The sequence below is a fragment of the Lathamus discolor genome, chromosome 10 (genome assembly GCF_037157495.1).
Source record: "Lathamus discolor isolate bLatDis1 chromosome 10, bLatDis1.hap1, whole genome shotgun sequence".
NCBI classification, from domain to species: Eukaryota; Metazoa; Chordata; class Aves; order Psittaciformes; family Psittacidae; genus Lathamus; species Lathamus discolor.
The window spans coordinates 15,101,428-15,118,879 of NC_088893.1; the positions used below are offsets into that span (position 1 = coordinate 15,101,428).

Consider the following 17,452-nt stretch of genomic DNA (forward strand, 5'->3'; position numbering starts at 1 on the left):
GCAAAAAGGTGACACTCTAGGATCACTGATTACTCCAGTCATACGCCTAAAGACAACCTGGACTCCAAGGCTCACTGTCTGCAAGGCGTAGCTGCACCTAGAGATGTTTCTGCTCTAGCTAATGGTGCCATGGGAAACCCACAGTGTTAAACCCATGTGAAGGCTGGTATTTCGCGTAGTCCTGAGCCTTGTTCTGCAAAGATTGAGCCATGTAACTGAAGGCTTTGACACACATTCAGCTGGCCCACAGTCGTGGGGTTGGTAGAGCTTCTTTTCCTAGGGCTTATGTATCCCACAGCAGTTCAAGCACACCCAGACTTGCTGCTGATGGGGGAACTCATCACGACCTGTTCGAGCGTGGGTCCAGGCCTTGGCAGCGCCACCACCTCCACCCGTCTGCCCTGCTCCAACTCGCGGAGCAGCTCCTGAACTGCCCGTATCCACTGCAGAGCCTTCTTTTGGCTCAAACCAGCTTAGGTATCGCACAGTCACTCAAAGCAAACCCAGCCTCCGGTGGAGAGACAACGCCAGGGGAAAAGAATTGAGGGGATGCAGCTCCCTGCCTGGAGGAGGAGCAGGAGGGAGGCAGAAACCCTTCACACACATCCTCCTCCTGCATCCCGGCGCGGCAGCAGCGGCGCGGCGCGGCCGGCGGGGGGAGCGGCAGGGCAAGGGACGGAGCCCGGCGCTGCCGGGATGGAGCGGAATGGGATTGAACGGGAGTACCGGGATGGGAGCTGGGGTCTGTATCTGCCGTGCTGGGGCAGGGGCCGGAGGAGGGTCCCGCTCACACGGGCGCATCGCCCAGCCCAGGGCTCTGCCCTTCGCAGCGGAGCATCTCGGCAGCAGCGAGATAAATGCAGCCCTGCTCCCTTTAGCGGCTACATCCCCACCCCGCTCAGCCATCCCAGCCAAAGGAGCCCAAACCACCTCCAAGCCTTCCCAAAGCACACAACGCTTTTTAGTCTAAAGAACACATGGCTTCTGTGATGCTTTGTCTTTTGTTGATCTGCCTGCCTGCCTCAGTACCATTACCTCTATTTTTTTAGCCTACTGGCTAGTTTTAACTTGATTCAATGGGGCATAAAACTGCAAAGACATCACATTCCTTCAGGTAGGCTTAAGACAGAACGAGGACACACACATACAGACAAGCACTACTGCACAATGATGCTGAACTCAAACAAGGCTCAGTCTGCCTCCCAGATGCTCTCATGCCAAGGTAATTGCACAGTAGGTAATTATTTGTGTTGGGGACTATCTGAGTTTCTGCACTGGCCACAGGGAAATTACATTGATTTCTATTTCATGGCCTAGCACACAAACTGTGGCCATTTCCCAATTAAGCCCACTTTTTGTCAGCTTCAGTGTTGTGCTCCTAAGAATCACAGAATCAGTTTCTGTGATTCTTGGGAAATATCTCGCCCCAGGATACATTTTTATGTGCGTTCCCTACATTTTTCTTAATTTCATAATCCTTTTGATCACTGCTTCAGTTGGACCCAAAAGACTATGCAAGTCTCTTGTTATTTCTTGTCTAAACACCTCACTGATCACCTTTACCACCCGAGTTTGAGACTTCACTGCTGTCAGATACAGGGCTGAAATTCCCCATGCACAAAGCAGGGCCTGACCACAGCATGATGGCAGCTGTCTGTGGCCTGCCCAGGGCTGCAACGGCACCATAGCCATGCCTTATAGGACAACCCCCAGTGGCTGGGGCTCATAGAGCATTCCATAGCCAGGAGGAGAGTAAAAGCAACACAGGACTCCTCAAATGAGCATCCAGTGCTGACCAGCCATGTGGTGCATTTCCCTCCCGTGAAATGAGGGGTCTATTGGAATCCAAATGCTCTTTCTCCACCAACGCCAATGTGCCCAGAAAAACTGCTTTGTCTCAGAAGTGTCCATGCTCAACACTGTCTGGAAGCTGTGTTAATATCTGGGGCAAATATCACCACGTGTTTCCGATACTCCCTCTCCCTGAAGCATCTGCTGTTGAGTGCAGAAATGAGTCAAGGCACACCTTTGGTCTGACCCATGTCCTCCTACTCTTCTGCACTAACCACATCTGCAGTCATGCCCTGTCTGCTTGGGCTTGAGCAGCAGGATGCATCCTGCAGGATTCCTGTTGTTTCCCCTTGGTCACGGTGTCCCTAATGAAATCCTTATCTACCATCAGATGATTCCTTCACCACTTAGGAACAAGCTCCAGGTTTTAGCTCTGGTGCAGGTTTTCATGCCCTTCAAAGAGCCGTTCCCTATTCTGAGTACTGCCCACATGCAGTCTGTTTGGTGAGCCTTTATCCTGCTCCACAGGAATAATTTCATTTTCCTTTACAGCTTGCTCATCCAGGTTGGATGCTGGAGTATTTTACTTAACATGTCTTGTTTGCATCCTTCTCCTTAGCCTGGCACCTGATGAACTACCTGTGGCAGGAAGAAACATGCTATAATAATCAGAGAGGAAATCTGGAGGGCTCTGGTTCACTCCTCAGAGACAGATGCCCATATTCCTCACATATTAACCATAACACAAGGCCTGTGCATACAGATGCTCTCAAGCCAGTGCTGGCAGACTTCAACCCCCGGCCATGGAAACTCGCTTCCCCTGGAGATCCTGGCACACTGGACAGACTGGAAGGAGAATGAAGATAACATTCCCTCTCTATATCAAAGAGCAAAAGGGAAGGGGAAGGAGACCACCGTGCTCCTCTCCTTGGCTGCCTCTACCTAAGAACTGGCAAGGGTGAAAATGCTCCACATCCCGCTCACACCTGCAACCCCCTGCCCATGCTGCTGCCCACATGAGCAAGCCCTCAAGGGAGGAGCATGCCAATGAGTGCCAAGCAGCCTCGGCAGCCCCCAAAGCACAGCCATGCTCAGCTCCCACGCTACTGCACCCATCCCTTCTCCAGCTCCTTCCAGACCCCCATCACCACCATGCAGCTGCAGTGCCATGGTAACAAAAAGCCCTCCTCATCCGGATGGTTCATCACCCAGGGAAGCTCAACCCTGGCTTGGAAAGCTGAATGTTAGATAAGGAGATGATGGGAAACCAGGGTATGCATTGCTGCCCCAGCAGCCAGTCCCCTTTTCACAGCCATCACTGTGTGCAAGCACCAATCTCTGGGCTCTGCTGATAGCTCCTCTTTTCCTCCATGCTGGAACTGTGGCTGGCTTTGCCTGCTCTTCGCCTCCAGCTGTACCTTTAACATGTGTGGGCAAACCCAGGCTCTTGAACACAATTCGGTTCAAGACAAAGGTGTTGGGGCACGTTCTGCTCGGGAGAGGAGGAATGGTTGAATTGCTGGGGAAAGGCCAGCCCTGGGCTGCCAAAGCTGGGAGAGGCCTGGCTTCCTGGGGAAGGCTCGTGAGTGGATCCAGGGAGGAGGAAGAGAGGGATCAGTTATGCCTGGCAGGCACAGGGGCAGAAGGAATGAGGTGGGGATGAGGCAAGACCCCTACTGCAGAAGGGTCCTTCTACACGGGTGCCAAAGGATCTGGAAAAAGAGTGAATGAACCTGGCTTGGCATCCCTGTGGTTGCTTCTCTGTAAATATCTCCTCTGCCAGGTGGGAGAGCAAAGATTTTCCCTTTCTGTGCCACACTTAACATGCACACAAACAGGGTTTCTTGGGTTATCTGGCAAGCTTCCTCTCCTTCCTTGTTCTGTGTTCTGTCTTGGTTCTCCCTGGGCTCAGCTCATCCCCTTCTACCTCAGCTATGGTTACACCAGAGCAAAGCTGAGCCCAGGCAGTTGTGACTCTTCCCAGCTCCACATCAGCCCCATAGGGCACAGGATCGGGGTTTGTTAACCCAAACAGCCACCCTGTGAGTGCCTCTGTGTGGGAGTCAGCTCTTCAAACCCTGCTGCCAACAACACCCATGCCCATTTCTGCACACCCTCTCCCTGCCTCCATTCCATCACACAGGCAACTGCAGGAGGCTCAGGGAGGCTGCTGCCCCACACGACCCTCTGCATAGGGCAGGAGAGCTCCCTTGCCCCAGGCTCTGTGGGGCTGGACACCCACCTCTGCTGCCTCTTTCCCAGCCATTTCCCACAAGGCTTCCCAGGAAATGCTGGGAGGGATTTTCTGCCTCTCTGTGATGGGGTTTCCGCAAGCCAGCCCAACCTCTTCTGTATCTCCAGATCTAAATCACCAGAGATGTGCCACAGCCAGCAGCCACCCCGGCTCTACCCCATCTCTCTGGAGTGAAGTCAACCTTCCCCCTGAGCTAAACAGGAGGCTCTGCTTCCAACCTCCCTGACAAGCCCATTGCTCACCCACAGGCTAATATAAGCCTGCATGCTTCTGGCCCCATCAGTCTCTCCTTCCCCATTCAGACAAAGGTGCTGGGAGGAAACAGGCACTGATCTCTTGAGGCTTTCTCCTACCCAGAACCTGTCTGTGACCTCTCCCTGGAGACCTGCAGAGGAGCAAGGGTGAAAAACATGAGAACAAATCAAAGGGTACCAGCTGCCCACCCCAATAGATTTATATTCCCAGCAATGGGATTAGCTACCGGGTCTTAGATAAGTGCTTTTAGTCTGATCCTGAGCTGCCTTAGAAGAGATGGGCGGATTTCTTGTGGATTATCTGGGGGATTGGAAGTAGCCTGGCAACACAATTGTTTCTTCCTTGCAGAACCCAATGTGCTGCTTTGGAAGTGATGATCACACAGGTGATCATTTGCAAATAAAGCAACTCAAAACCTCCCACTGGCTTTTACTCATTTCCACTCTTGCTCATGCTGCTCATTCCCAGTGCCTCCCATTTCTCCTGGTGAAGACAAGAGTGATTCCAGCACAGGGAGGCATTGACTGACCAAGTTTTTCATCCTTTTGTTTACTCTCTCATCCACCCACAAGTGGCCAGGCTCCGATTCTCTGTAGAATCAGCCCGTCGGCATTCTTGGAGGCTCATCTCCAGTGACAATCAGCACAGATGCTCTCAGCAGGGTTGAACCATTTGCAGGAGGGAGTGCTGATTTCTTGGTGGGGATCCAATGAATGATCTCATGCTAGAAAGGAAGCCAGAAATCACCATCTCCACCGGGCCAATCACGGTGTTCACTGCTGAGCGCACAGACAGCCCCATGCTCCCTGCAGATGGTCTGTGGTGCCTCTCCACCGCTCAGTCCCACCATCACCTCCAGCTCCTTCTGCTTTGATTGCTTGTCAGGAGTGGCCAGGACTGTCACCACTGTGACTACTATTAGAGCCACTGTACCACCAACTGGACATCAGGCAACCTGGCCAGACAGTAGAATAAAACCAGTTCAGTGTTGTAATAGCAAAACAAACCCCAGAGGCAATAGCATAGGCAAGCAGTCTGACTGACAAGGGCCAGATTAGCATATGTGATGTGGCGGATAGTGCTGGGCTAGAGGCAGATCATATATCTCTGCTACATCCCTGCAGTGACCCTTCTCCATTTCCCTGCCCTCATGGTGGCAGGGCAGATCATCCACAGAGCTGGGTGCTGTTCTGCACCCCAGGTGTTGTCCCAGTCACTGTGGGACTATCAGTAAGACTTTCCTGGTGCCTGCTCAGGCAGGTACCACATCAATGGAACCATGTTGGTGTATCATGCCTCTTGTGAAGCCAACTGTCTCCAAGACAATCCTTCTCAGCCCTTTGGGAGGAGGCTGGCAATGCAATGACTGATCTTCCCAGCTCACCATGCTTTAATTTCTCACCCAGGTCCCATCCTGCCCCCAGCCCCTGCCTGTCTGCATCCCGGCTGTGTTTTCCAAACAGGAGCTTTAAACCCTGTGTTTGAAACTTAGGAGCCATCCAGGCCTTACAATGGCTGCTCTGCCTCTATCACACTACAGCCACAGCTCACAATCCTCGTGCCCTCTTTTTCCTGCTTTCTGTGTCTCCATCCAGTCCTCTGCCTCATTCTTCCAGACACAGTCACTGGTTTAGTTCTCCATTCCAGTGTCTTTTGCCACAGACAACCATTTCATACCTCGTCTAATTATTTTTGCTCCACTTCCATCACTCACAGGTATATCCCTCACCAGCTCCATTCCCTTTCCAAGTCCATCCCAAAAACCACCTCCACCACCTTTCTGTCTGCTCTCAGCTGCACCCTCTGCCCACCTCCACCCACATCTTCCAACAGCACCGTTGGCTTTCCCAGCCCACATTCACCCCTTCCATCCTCAAGCTCTCCTGGAAGGCACGAAGCTACTGGAAAGGGCCTGCCCAAGATCCCCTTCTATGAGGATAAGGGCCAGCCAGATGGGCAAGGTACTTGAGATGGGTGCCCCCCTTCAACGGGAGGAATTGGGGTCCACAGGTAATGTCTTTTTGTCTCCTAGGCTAGAAATCCCTGCAGGACCTCCTACTCTCCTTGCCTATCAGCCACTCTTCCCAGAGAGCCCAGGGTACCCTCTGCCAAGCTCAGTGCAGCAGCTCCTTCTCTTTGTTTCTATTCCAAACCCTTGCAATACCTTTGTTCACTGTAGATTTCAAATTGCTGAAAGATTTATAAGACCACAGTAAATCGCAAGGTGTAACACCCAAACGGGGCTTTAATTATCATCGCAAAGGCATTAAACGCACATCCAAAAAGAGAGGGGGGCTGCTCACCTCTCTGTGGGTATAATTCCCTGATGATGTGTTTGGGTACATCTCTTCACCCCCACCTGCATATTTGTGTACCAGTGCACGAATTCATCTTTGAAGGCTTTACAAGAATGTGTAATCTCCCTCTTTAATGTGCTTCCATATCTTTTCTCATCTCGATTAGCAGGATTACTCCCCCTTAGTCATGTTCATACCATGCTTGAAAGGCATCTGTGCACATACATGGAGGAGAGAGTAAACTGGTGTTTACTAACTGAAGATGTATTTCCACATAAATACATTCTGCATAAACTTCTGCTTTAGCAGCTTATAAAGATGTGTTGACATATGTGTGTTCTCATGTATTTATTCTGTGTACCTAAACCCACTTATCTCTGTACATGCACAACTTGGGCATTGTTTTCTCCATCACTGGTGTCATACACACACCAGGACTGTTCCCCTGCCAACCAAAAGCGGATACTTGAGCCTCTGCATGCCAGCAGAAGAGAAAGCAGAGATGTGAAGACCTGCTGTATCTTCCAGGTCACTTGTTTTATTTACACCACCTACCCTGGGTAAGCCCGAGATGCCCAACCAGCTTTGAAGGCGATGCCTTGATCCTGAAATCACCCAAACATCTGTATTCTTTCCCTTGAAATTAGCTCTGCCTTCAGAATTGGTTCTCATCAAAGGCCCTGGCAGAGAACAGACTTTCCCCCACCTTCAGTTTACTGTTTCCTGAGCCTCACACAGGACAGCACATCCCCCTGAGAATAAAAGCACGCTCAGGTCGACTCTTCTGTGTAACACCAGCACCTGCTGCCACTTTGCCTTTACACTGTTTACATAGTCCATGCATCCACAGCAGAAAACCACTTTCCTTTAACATGGTACATCCATGTTAAGAGTTTATAGGGTATTTGTCCATCTGGTGCCCACCAGAAACCCATGCTCTAATTGCCTTGTGAATGCTGGTCCATCCCTGTGTAAGCAAGAGCAAGCTGCGTCCATGCTGCTCTTTCCATGTCCCCTACAGCCATTCTGTTCTCTGGTGATTTTGGACAGAAACGCTTTGGAAATGGTAAACCACAAGGTAACACAGAGGGCTCTTTCAGTGCTGCTGGCAGTCAGATAAGAGGCTTTCTTTTCCCTGTCCTTAACTACCTCGGGCATTTAGATGAAGGAGATAAACCAGAGATACCAAAGCTCGAGGACCCACACATTCTCCTGTTCTGTCAGAAAACAAAGAGCAGAAGGATTTCAAATCCTGCAGCCAGGAAGCAAATGTCCCCGCTGTGCGCTGGGGGGCTCATGGCCATGCGCGCACGCTCTGCTGGATGTGCTGGACCACATTTGGCCAGGTCTTTAGCACTGAGCATTGCCAGCTGCCACAGAAAGCCTGCTCCGCGTCTGCCCTGCTCTCCAACAGCACTGCACGCTCTGGCTCAGTGCACATGGTTTTGGGAATGGGGGCCTGTCCCTCACTTTACAAGAGCCTTGGTCCAAGACACTTATGCTCATGGATGCCCTACTTCCCAGGTTTCACAACCAGATCTGCAGCGCATGCCCAGCCCAGTCACCAAGCACCTGGCTTACCCCTGAAACCACATCTACACACCCGGAGGGAAGCAAAAACCAGCAGGTAGCTCCTGTCCACCTTAAGCCCCTTGGATTTAGTGGCTTAAAGCATCTCCAAATCAGGCCTCTCAGGGGTTCAGTCACAGCCAGTGATGCCTCAGCTTTCCTCAGCCCCAGAAGATGCAAAGGCTTATCTGCCCTGGGACAGGCTCCTGAGGGCACAGAGAACCCTCTGCGCATGACCAGGATGCTCAGCTCTCCCTCTGCCAGCTCTGGGTACCCCAGGCTTGCCTCTACTCAGCCCAGAGAGCTTGCACAGTTGCCCACAGCCACTCCACTGCATTTTCATGTCCCCCTCTGCTGCTCTTTCTGCTGCAGAGGTGCATTCACTCCTAATCCTTTTGTAATTTCTCCTGTGAACACAGTATTCTGCTTTTGCAAGGGGAAATCCTTTACAAGTGCCTAACGAAGTTATTCCCCATCATTTTCTATTCATTTGGGAATCCTCCATGCTGCTGAAGCTATGATAAGCTGTGCTAAGGGCTGGCAGGGAACACACAGTAGTGTGTAAAGTAGAACTTCCACTATAACCAGCTTAGGGAGTATTAAGAGGACAATAATAGCAATCCAGGCCTGTTTAAGGATTGGCAGTGCAGATCCACATCTGAACACCTCACACTGTCAGCAGCAGCAGAGACAAAGTGAATCTACACAATGGGATGTATTCGGAGCTGCAGCCAGTCTGGGCTCCTTGCCCCCTGGGGCTGTATGAAGTTCTCCAGACTTAAAACTGAATGAAAACCTTGGCCCCAAGCTTATTTGAGTGCAGTCTTAAATCTGCTGATGGCACCTCTGTGCAACAACCATCGCTCCTGTGGCGTTGCCCAGCTCTGGCTGATGCTAAATGAAGGGACAAGGGCTGGTTGATGGACAGAGGGACAGGTTCCTCCACCAGAAACATGCTCCTTAGAGACAACACTGCAAAAGATACAGGGGTGCAGGATCTGTCCTCTGCACCCAGAACAAGACATGACATTGAGGAGCACTGTGTGCCCTGTGTTTGCTCCCACAGCATTGCTGAAGTGGGGTTCAGCTGAGCAGAGCCACAGCTGAGGCACTGGGACACCTGAAGAATTACCCCTCCCTGGTTGTGCAACATCTGTGTGATTTGTATAACAGCAAACTATTGCCCAACAGTCATACTGAGGCTGCTCACAGTCATCCTATGTAGGCATACACTGAACCATAGCAGTATTGGCCAATATTTATTAGAAGATCTCAACCACCCATCTGCCTACATGGCTGCAAAGCCTGTGCTGAAGCCAACCACAAGGTAACCACAAGGCTGGGTTTCTCCCATGATCGGTCAAGAAACTGGTTGTTTCTCAATTCCTGCTGTCCTGATGCTTGGAATTCCTCATTTCAATGCCTTTACCCCTCTCATTTGATACCCAGGATATTCAAGCTGTTCACCTGCAGCACAGGTACATGTCCAATAGAGATGGCCTTTACCTCCTTATCAAAGACAAGTTCAGACACTGGTGGTGAGGAATAACCCCATGCTCCAAGGACACATGTGACCTTAGCAGGTACCTGATTTATCCTGAGAACAAACCCAAGATTTTGTCCTCTCCTTTCCAGGTCAGGATGTCTGCAGAATTACTCATTTTGCATGAAGGAAATCCAACAGCAACAAAATGCAATTGAAATGAGGTGCTCCCCAGGTACCAGGGAAAGCCCTCAGAAGGCAGAATGACTCCAACAGCCCACTCAGCCACCTCAAGCACAGATGCCCCTTCCAAAGCTCCTGTGTTTAAGTCCTTAGCTTAATTCCCTGTTAAAAGCCACCTAATACCAGATGACCTCTGCTAAATCTCAGTGGCAAATCTCCACCTCCAGCCTAGCCAGGGCAGTGAAGGCACACAAAGTTCACTATTTAGTGCAGCACTGGGTTCCATAGAGTTACACTCCCTATACAACCATGGACAGAAAAGGCCCACCAGAATCTGGCAGAGGTGGGGATGCTGAATGAGAAGACAGTTTAAGCCAATATAGCAGCCTAGGCTTTAAGCCACAGCCCAGGGTGTTCCAGAGCGGCCCCTTTGTTGCTTCAGTGCCCTCAGCAGAGCCCGTTTGCTAGCACCCATCCTTGAGGAAGTGAGGCAGGCACAAGCGCTCCTACTAATGCACAGAGTGGGGTGATGCAGGCTTTACAGCAGAGCTTTCTTCAGGCTAGTTCTTAGATGTTGGGTAAATAGAACCCAGCAAGAGCTTTGCTCTGAGCGTTAGCCACAGGATGCAGTTGCTGCAGGATATTTGCCTGGGGCTAAGAAGTTCCTCCAGAGCAGAGCTGCTCCCCAGGTACCCCTACTCCTTTACATCTGCATCTTCCCCTTCCAAACTGCACCAGGGCAAATTTGGACTCATTGTGCAAGCGTTGTGAGGGTGCCCAGCAGCATCAGAGCATGCTCAGGTGAGGTGGGTTAACCTGCACGGCTAGCATGGGGAGCCCACCACCCGAAGGAGCACTCTCCTATACAGCCCTGCTCCCCTTGGCCGGTGGCTCCTGCTTTTCCCGCTTCCCCCAGACGAGTCCTGGTTTGTCCTGAGGTTTGCTTGCTCGCCTTGTTTATATGAAGGATAATTTTGGATGTGGTAATGACAGAACTGTAGCAACATGCCTCCCTCCGCCCCCCATCCTGTTAGCAGCACAGGGCAAAGCTGCACGCTGCCATAGCCTGGACATTTCTGGCCCTGGGAAGGACCAAGCTCCTCACAACTCATCTTCCAGCCCCTTGTTCACATCCTCTCTTAATCCCACATCACATCAGCAGACCCCATCCTGGCCAGCTCTGTGGCATGCCCATGGAAAGCCTGCCCACACGCTGCCATAATTCCATCACCCTCACTGCAGCAGCATGGGTTGAACCAGCTCAAGGGCAATTCAGTGTGTTCCACCTGATTAATTCCACATGTCTTCTGCAGACCTATCCCACACAGGTCCAATAAATCACAAACAAGATCCTCTCAGAGTAATATTAATGGCCATGTTTATAGTCAGCAGCTTGCAGGAAATTCCCTACCCACAACTACCAGTACCAGACTTACCATTTAGCTTTCAGAGGCTGTGATTTTACTGGGACACTCGACTCCCGTGCCAGAAATCCATCAGCTGCAGGTCTCTTGCCTAGCCCCAGAGATGTGTATCTGAGATTCATCCCCTGCAGTTATTGATCATGTGAATTACCATAGCACCTCACAGCCCATGTCCTGGGATGCCTCAGCAGCAGCTGCATGCACGTGCATGCATAAGAAGGTGTCTGGAGGGTGATGACACTACCAAGGGGGAGGTTGGGTGCCTTTTCCCAAACCCAGGAGGCAATAGCCCCTTGCTTGGTATCAATTAAGGGATGCTTGGCTGGAAGGGATAAGCATCTTGAAAATGAAGGCAACAAGAAGAGCCTGGTGTGACACAGGGTGGAGATAGAGACAAGAACATCACTGTCCTTTAGGGACCTGTTTCCACATCAGACACAACTTTGCTATTGTCTAGATCACTTCTCAAACAGACTGAATGAACCTGATCGTGCAAAAATGGGTTTCCACCAAGTGAGTAAGGCTACAGAGTGCAGGTCAAAGAGGAAGACTCACCAAGTGGCTTTCTTTTAAAACTGATGACATTGCCACAACTTATATTTATTCCAGACATTCTCAAATTAACAGCCCTTAACTGCACAGCAAATGCAGACCACAGCCAATGAAACAGTACAGCAGAAAGAACACAATGAAAGCTCACTCCCTTCACTCAAAGAGCCTGGTGGAGATGACGGCTGAGCCGGCAGGACGGCCCCATATTGGCTCTCCCACTTGGAAAATCCCCAGCCTCCAGTTCCAGAGAGCAGCTGTGGGATTCAGCTGAGAGATCAGCCCAGCGCCAGCTCAACCATGACAATGCGGACATCCTCTCCATGGTGGCCATGCCCCAGCTTGCCTGAAGCATCAGCAGAGAACAAGCCACCAGGCTGCACTGCAGCAGGGCAGGCACTGGCGACTCTCTACTGCAGGACACACTGTGGTGGCCTGCAAGCCAGTACAACAGCAACCAAATACTCCGACTCTTCTTCCTTTGCAACCTAAAAACCATGTGTTTCATTGCAAAGTGGTCCTGGTCCCAAGTGCAGGACTTCCATGCAGTGAATCCCAGCTGCCTTCCCCTTCTCCTCTCCCCTCCAGCTTCCCTTCCTGCTTGCAGCAGGCAGGGCTGGGTAAGCCACTCCTGGGTGATTCACTCCCTAGCAGGCAGAAATGCTTCCTTGGATACACACAGCTGGGCAGAGGGAAGAGGAGCAGGTCCTCTGATCCGAGCTGAATCACTGCACCTCGAATGAGCTCCTGCATGCAGGGACATGGCTCCCTGAGAGGTCGCAGCAAGGTGAGTATTGCAACAGAGCAACCTGTGACTCATTGGCAGAGAAAAATGCCATTTGGGGTAGGAATCAGGGAGGAGAGAAACCTGCAGGGGCTCAAACCAGGGGTGCAAGCGATGGGAACACTCAGGTCTGTCTTAGGGTGAAGAGGAGAGAAACTTGTGCAGAGCAGTGAGAAAGTAGAGGAATGGCATCAGATGCAACTGGGAGTGATGGGCACCTCGGTGCACTGACGAGGCTCCTGCATCCCAAGCCCATCTGAGCTCAGGTGGAAAAGGTCTTTATCCAGGCATAGTGATGGGAGCTTTTTCTTCTCTTTTGGGAGAGGTTCGTAGAATGAACAAGGTTGGAAAAGACCTTTAAGATCATTAAGTCCAACCGTTACCCCAGGACTGCCAAGACCACCACTAAAGTGTATCATTGATGGCCTCATCTACCCATGGAAGTACCCACATGAACAGGACAGTTATCAAAGATTGAGGCTGGATGACTGAGTTACTGCTGAACTCTGCCATGGAGCTCTGCAGAGATGCCCCCATACCAGACAGCAGCACTGGTCAGGCTCTGGGTAAACCAATCCATGGTATGTGCTTCCTCCTCCCCTCCCCTGGGGCAGCAAGGGCAAGACCTGTACCCATGCCCCAGCAGTGAGCCAACATCCCCAGCACCCGGATGCCTCCATCGGCACTGCTTTGGGTAATTCCAGTTGCATGCCCTGCACTTGCCCTACAGGATAACAGACTTTTTCCCACACCCATGATTTCTTGCTTGTCCCTGAAGGCAAGGCAGCCTTGATCAGCATTTCCATTTTGTGTTGCAACAGGACACAAGCTCCCGGTCAACTGCCCCACAGCTTTGCCAGGGGCAGCAAGAAAAATGGGCAGAGGTTTGAAGTAAGGTGACCAGGCCTTCCTAATCCCTGTCCCTAGTCTGGGGCACAGCCTGGTCCCTACTTACAGCTGGCTGCAGCCAAGAGGAAGGTGTAAGCTGGGAGCATCAATGCCGAGATGATGACAGTCATGATGGAAAGCTGGCAGAGCATCCTCCTGCACCCCTCTGAGCCAGCTGGAATCGTTCCCGGGGACCGCAGAGGAAGGGAAACAGGGTGCCCATGAATCATTCACACCCAGGCTACCAGCTCCCCTGTCTCCCTCTAGCGACTGCATCCCTGGAAGATGCCAGGTTAATTAGGCTGGATCGTTAGCACAAGCTGCATCCTCCGGTTCATGGGGCCCTTAGGATTTAACTCTCCTAGAGGGCAGAGCCCACGGCATTCATGGAGCAGTGGAACAGGAATGTCCCCAGACCTCTCGGAGTGCTTACGTGTATGACAACAGCATGTCAGAGCAGGGGTACGGAGCCAGAGCCCTATTGTGCAAGATGCGGTACAGAATGGAGAGCAACAACAACAAAATATCTCTGGATAAATAAACCAGGCCCAACTCCACTGGGAATTTCTAAAAAATCATCACCCTTTGGGATGCAAAGCAGCCAGGCCTGGAGAGCAGCATCGTTATTAAATAAATTAATTAGCTGAGCAGAGCCCGCCAGGTACTGAACACTTTCCACTTCCAAGCAGGTAAATGAGTCCGTGGGAACAGAGGCTGCTCCGTGCTTGCCAGGCAGCACAAGCTGCATTTTAATGGCAACGCAACTTCTGCAGCTCTGCCCCTGGAAGCAGCACACCCGGGTGTTGCGTGCCCCCAGGAGGGAGGGAAGAGCCTCCTGATGCTAGGGGCTAAAGACACCGAGAGGGCCCTGATGCGGGAGATGGGGCTGGTGGCAAAGGGATGTCTGTCCTCAGCCTAGCCCAGAGCTTTCCCCCTTGGGGAGCAGTAGGCCTGGAGCCAGCACTGCGGTCAGGGGGAGCTGTGAGCAAGGCTGGAAGGGTGAGGTGTGCTTGGTGCGCAGTGCTGAGCATCACCTCCGAGAGCACAGCCTGCGCTTTGCATCGCCAACTGCTTCTGTAGGCAGGCAGGATGCCTTTGATCCCCTCCCCAGCCCTATCTCGCTGCCTATAAAACACAACTTTCATCACCCTTGGGGTCTGGCAGGAGCAGGGAGGCAGCAGCTCCTCTCCCATCCTAATTGCAGATACTGAGTGTCACCATCAGACACAAGCTGGGCAGTCCGTGTGCAGGCAGGTAACAGGGCAGCGCTGCCCTGTCTGCCAGTGCCATAGGTGTGCGCTTGGCTTTGATCCCCAATTACGACAAGAACACCCAGGGCCAGGCTGTGGATCAGAGCTCAACAAGAGAAGGCGAAGGAAGTGGAAAACAGAAGCTGGGGAAGGAAGGCAAAAGGCGGAGGAGGAAAGAGGGACTCCCCTTCATCATCCCTGCAGGACAGGTCCAGTTGTGGTGGCCCTTCCTGCAACTCCCCCTCCAGGTGTTGCCCAGCAAAAGGTCCAAGTCCCTTCCTTCCTTTGCTAGAACTATGAATTTCAAGAGGAGTATAGAAAACCCATTGAAAAACAGCAGCACTGCACCAGCTTCCATTCCCAAGTGAGCATTCACCAGGGAAGCAGGGAGGTATATCTCTTTGTAAGAGGAAGTTCACAATTACAGCACAAGTCGTTACTGGCAAGTAAAATTCCCTGGCATGTTGTAAATAAAATCTGAATTCCCCAGTCTGGGGTACAAGACAGCCGACAGCCTTCATTCCAGGACCCGTTTGAAAGAGAAAATGAGAAGATATTTTTGATGGCGGAGACAGATAAAGGTTGGTAGGGGAAAAACTCCAGGAGGGCATTTCAAACAATGAATATTACATCCAAAACAGCACAAGATTCACTCGCAAAAAGAAGTCCCCAGTGAATACACATTGCTGACAACTCCTGAAATTAAATCTCTGCACACACACTCACCTGTAATCTGAGCAGCGCTATTGCACACAGCTCCAGAGAGCACAATCGTGCTGCCTCTTCCTCCACTCGGAGGAAACAGCATTATTCAGACCCTGACAATCTTTGAGCAGCCCTTATTTTTCACTCATGGGTGAGGGCACCCGCTCTGCAGACAATAGCCATGTCCATGGCATGGGGCTGCTTGCAACCAGCCTCTGCAGCACACCAGGGTCAGGATCTCTGCCCTGAGTCTAGCTCCAGGATACCAAGACTGACCCACAAACAAGTAGTCAGCCCCCTTCCCACCCAGCAATAGGTGACCACTGAGATGACCCATTCCTCATTGCACACCGATTCCCACCCTGGACCAACACTCAGCATTCCCCACAGCAGCAGCCTTAAGAGCAGGGCACAACCCACCCCTTGAAGGGCTCCTGCTTGCCCATGCAGATGTGCCTACCTGTGCAGATGTGCCTGCCCATGCAAACCACCTGCCCTTTCCTCCCTGCCTCCTTTAGAGCCACAAGGCAGAGGAACGCCCAAGAGGCTGAGGAAGCATCTCCTGTCACCCCACAGGAGCTACCCACAGGTTTGCCCTGACTTGGGCAGGATTAGGCAGAGCTGCTGCCCAGGGAGAACTGATTACTCCTGCCAGGAGCCCCGTCTTTGAAAAGGGACATTGTTTCAAGGGTGATTTGCTGTTCCCTCCTCACACACACAAGGCTGTAGCTCCAGCCTGGCTTTTTTGCAAGGTACCTGCTTACGCTGATGGTCAGTGATAAGATAAAAGAGGGACAATCAAGGGAAGAAGGGAGCAAAAGCTAGGCTGGTCAGCTGAACCAGGATGCTCTGCAAGAGGTGCTGGGCCCTGTCTGGCTGCTCACCCTTGCCGTTCACCCTTGCCTGAACCCAGGTAATACAGTTGGTTTGGTACCCCAAAGCAGTAGATGCTCTGCTCTCCTCTCACCTTGGCTTCTGAATAGCCCCTGCTATTGCTCAGGAGCCATGTGGAAGCAGTGATTGCTGGAGGGAACAGGTTGCAATACCTCATTCCCCTTCCCCAGCCCATCTTGGCTCCAGGCAGGCTGGCAGCTGGGAATAAGTAGTGCTGAAATGGTGACCTCAGGCCCTGCAGGAGCTGGATTTAGGAAGGCAGCCTCCACCTCTTCTCAGCAAGTAAACGGCTCAGTGGGGTGTGATCTAGCATCAGGGGCCCGACAACAGCATCCCAAATGCCTCCCACCCAAATACAGTCCCTGAGGGCTGTTTAAACACCAGCCTTGCCCAGAACAAGACAACAGCTGAAAGCTTGTTTCACCCAGGCTCCATTCCTATTTCTCTTTGCCCTGTGATATCCCCCACATCCCTTGCTCACAGCAGCACTCTCCACTCCTCAGGACAGCCAGTACCACCAATGTGGACTTACCCTTATCCTGCTGCCCCAAAGCCACCACTCCAGCCGGCTTGGGTTCCACCAAAGCACCCTCAGAGAAGCAATGGGTAACCCCCTCTCTTGCTCTTAACCTCCTGCCAGCAGCTCCCCTCCCTTTTATCACCAGCAAACTCCCCACCTGCACCAGCACCGTTTACCCTTAACCCTTTCTCTGTCAGCATGGTCCCTGCCCCAAGGCGGTGCAGGCTGACCCACATCAGCATGGCTTACATCAACCCGACCTCTAAACTCCAGGAACCCAAATAAAAATGTGTCTCAGAGATAAACCAGCCTCCCAGCTTTACTTTCAAAGCTCAATGCAAATGAATGCAGAGGACACTTTGCAGAAGTCAACATTGCCTCCTGCTGCAGCATTTCAGCTCTGTTATTAAAAAAACACCACAAAACAAAGAGAAAACCCCCCAAAACCCAGAAAACACCCTGGTTTATGGGGCTGCTTGATACTGGCTGCTATCAATGGATCAGGAACTTCTGTTAAAGTACCAAGAGATATCTTAAAAGCAAGTAAAGAGGTTGGAGAGTGTCTTGAGGTCAAAAGCAAAGGACCCAAAGCTCTGGGGAGGATTT

At 51.7% G+C, this 17,452-nt stretch overlaps 1 long non-coding RNA gene across 1 annotated transcript; it reads right to left on the reverse strand.

Annotated features, from left to right (window-relative positions):
- Positions 1-4,820: 4,820 nt before the first annotated feature.
- On the reverse strand, positions 4,821-16,945 carry LOC136019925 (uncharacterized). Its single transcript, XR_010615120.1, has 2 exons — positions 16,859-16,945; positions 4,821-5,255 (listed from the first exon to the last, which is right to left on the reverse strand). It is a non-coding gene; the product is annotated as an uncharacterized LOC136019925 (long non-coding RNA).
- Positions 16,946-17,452: the final 507 nt, after the last annotated feature.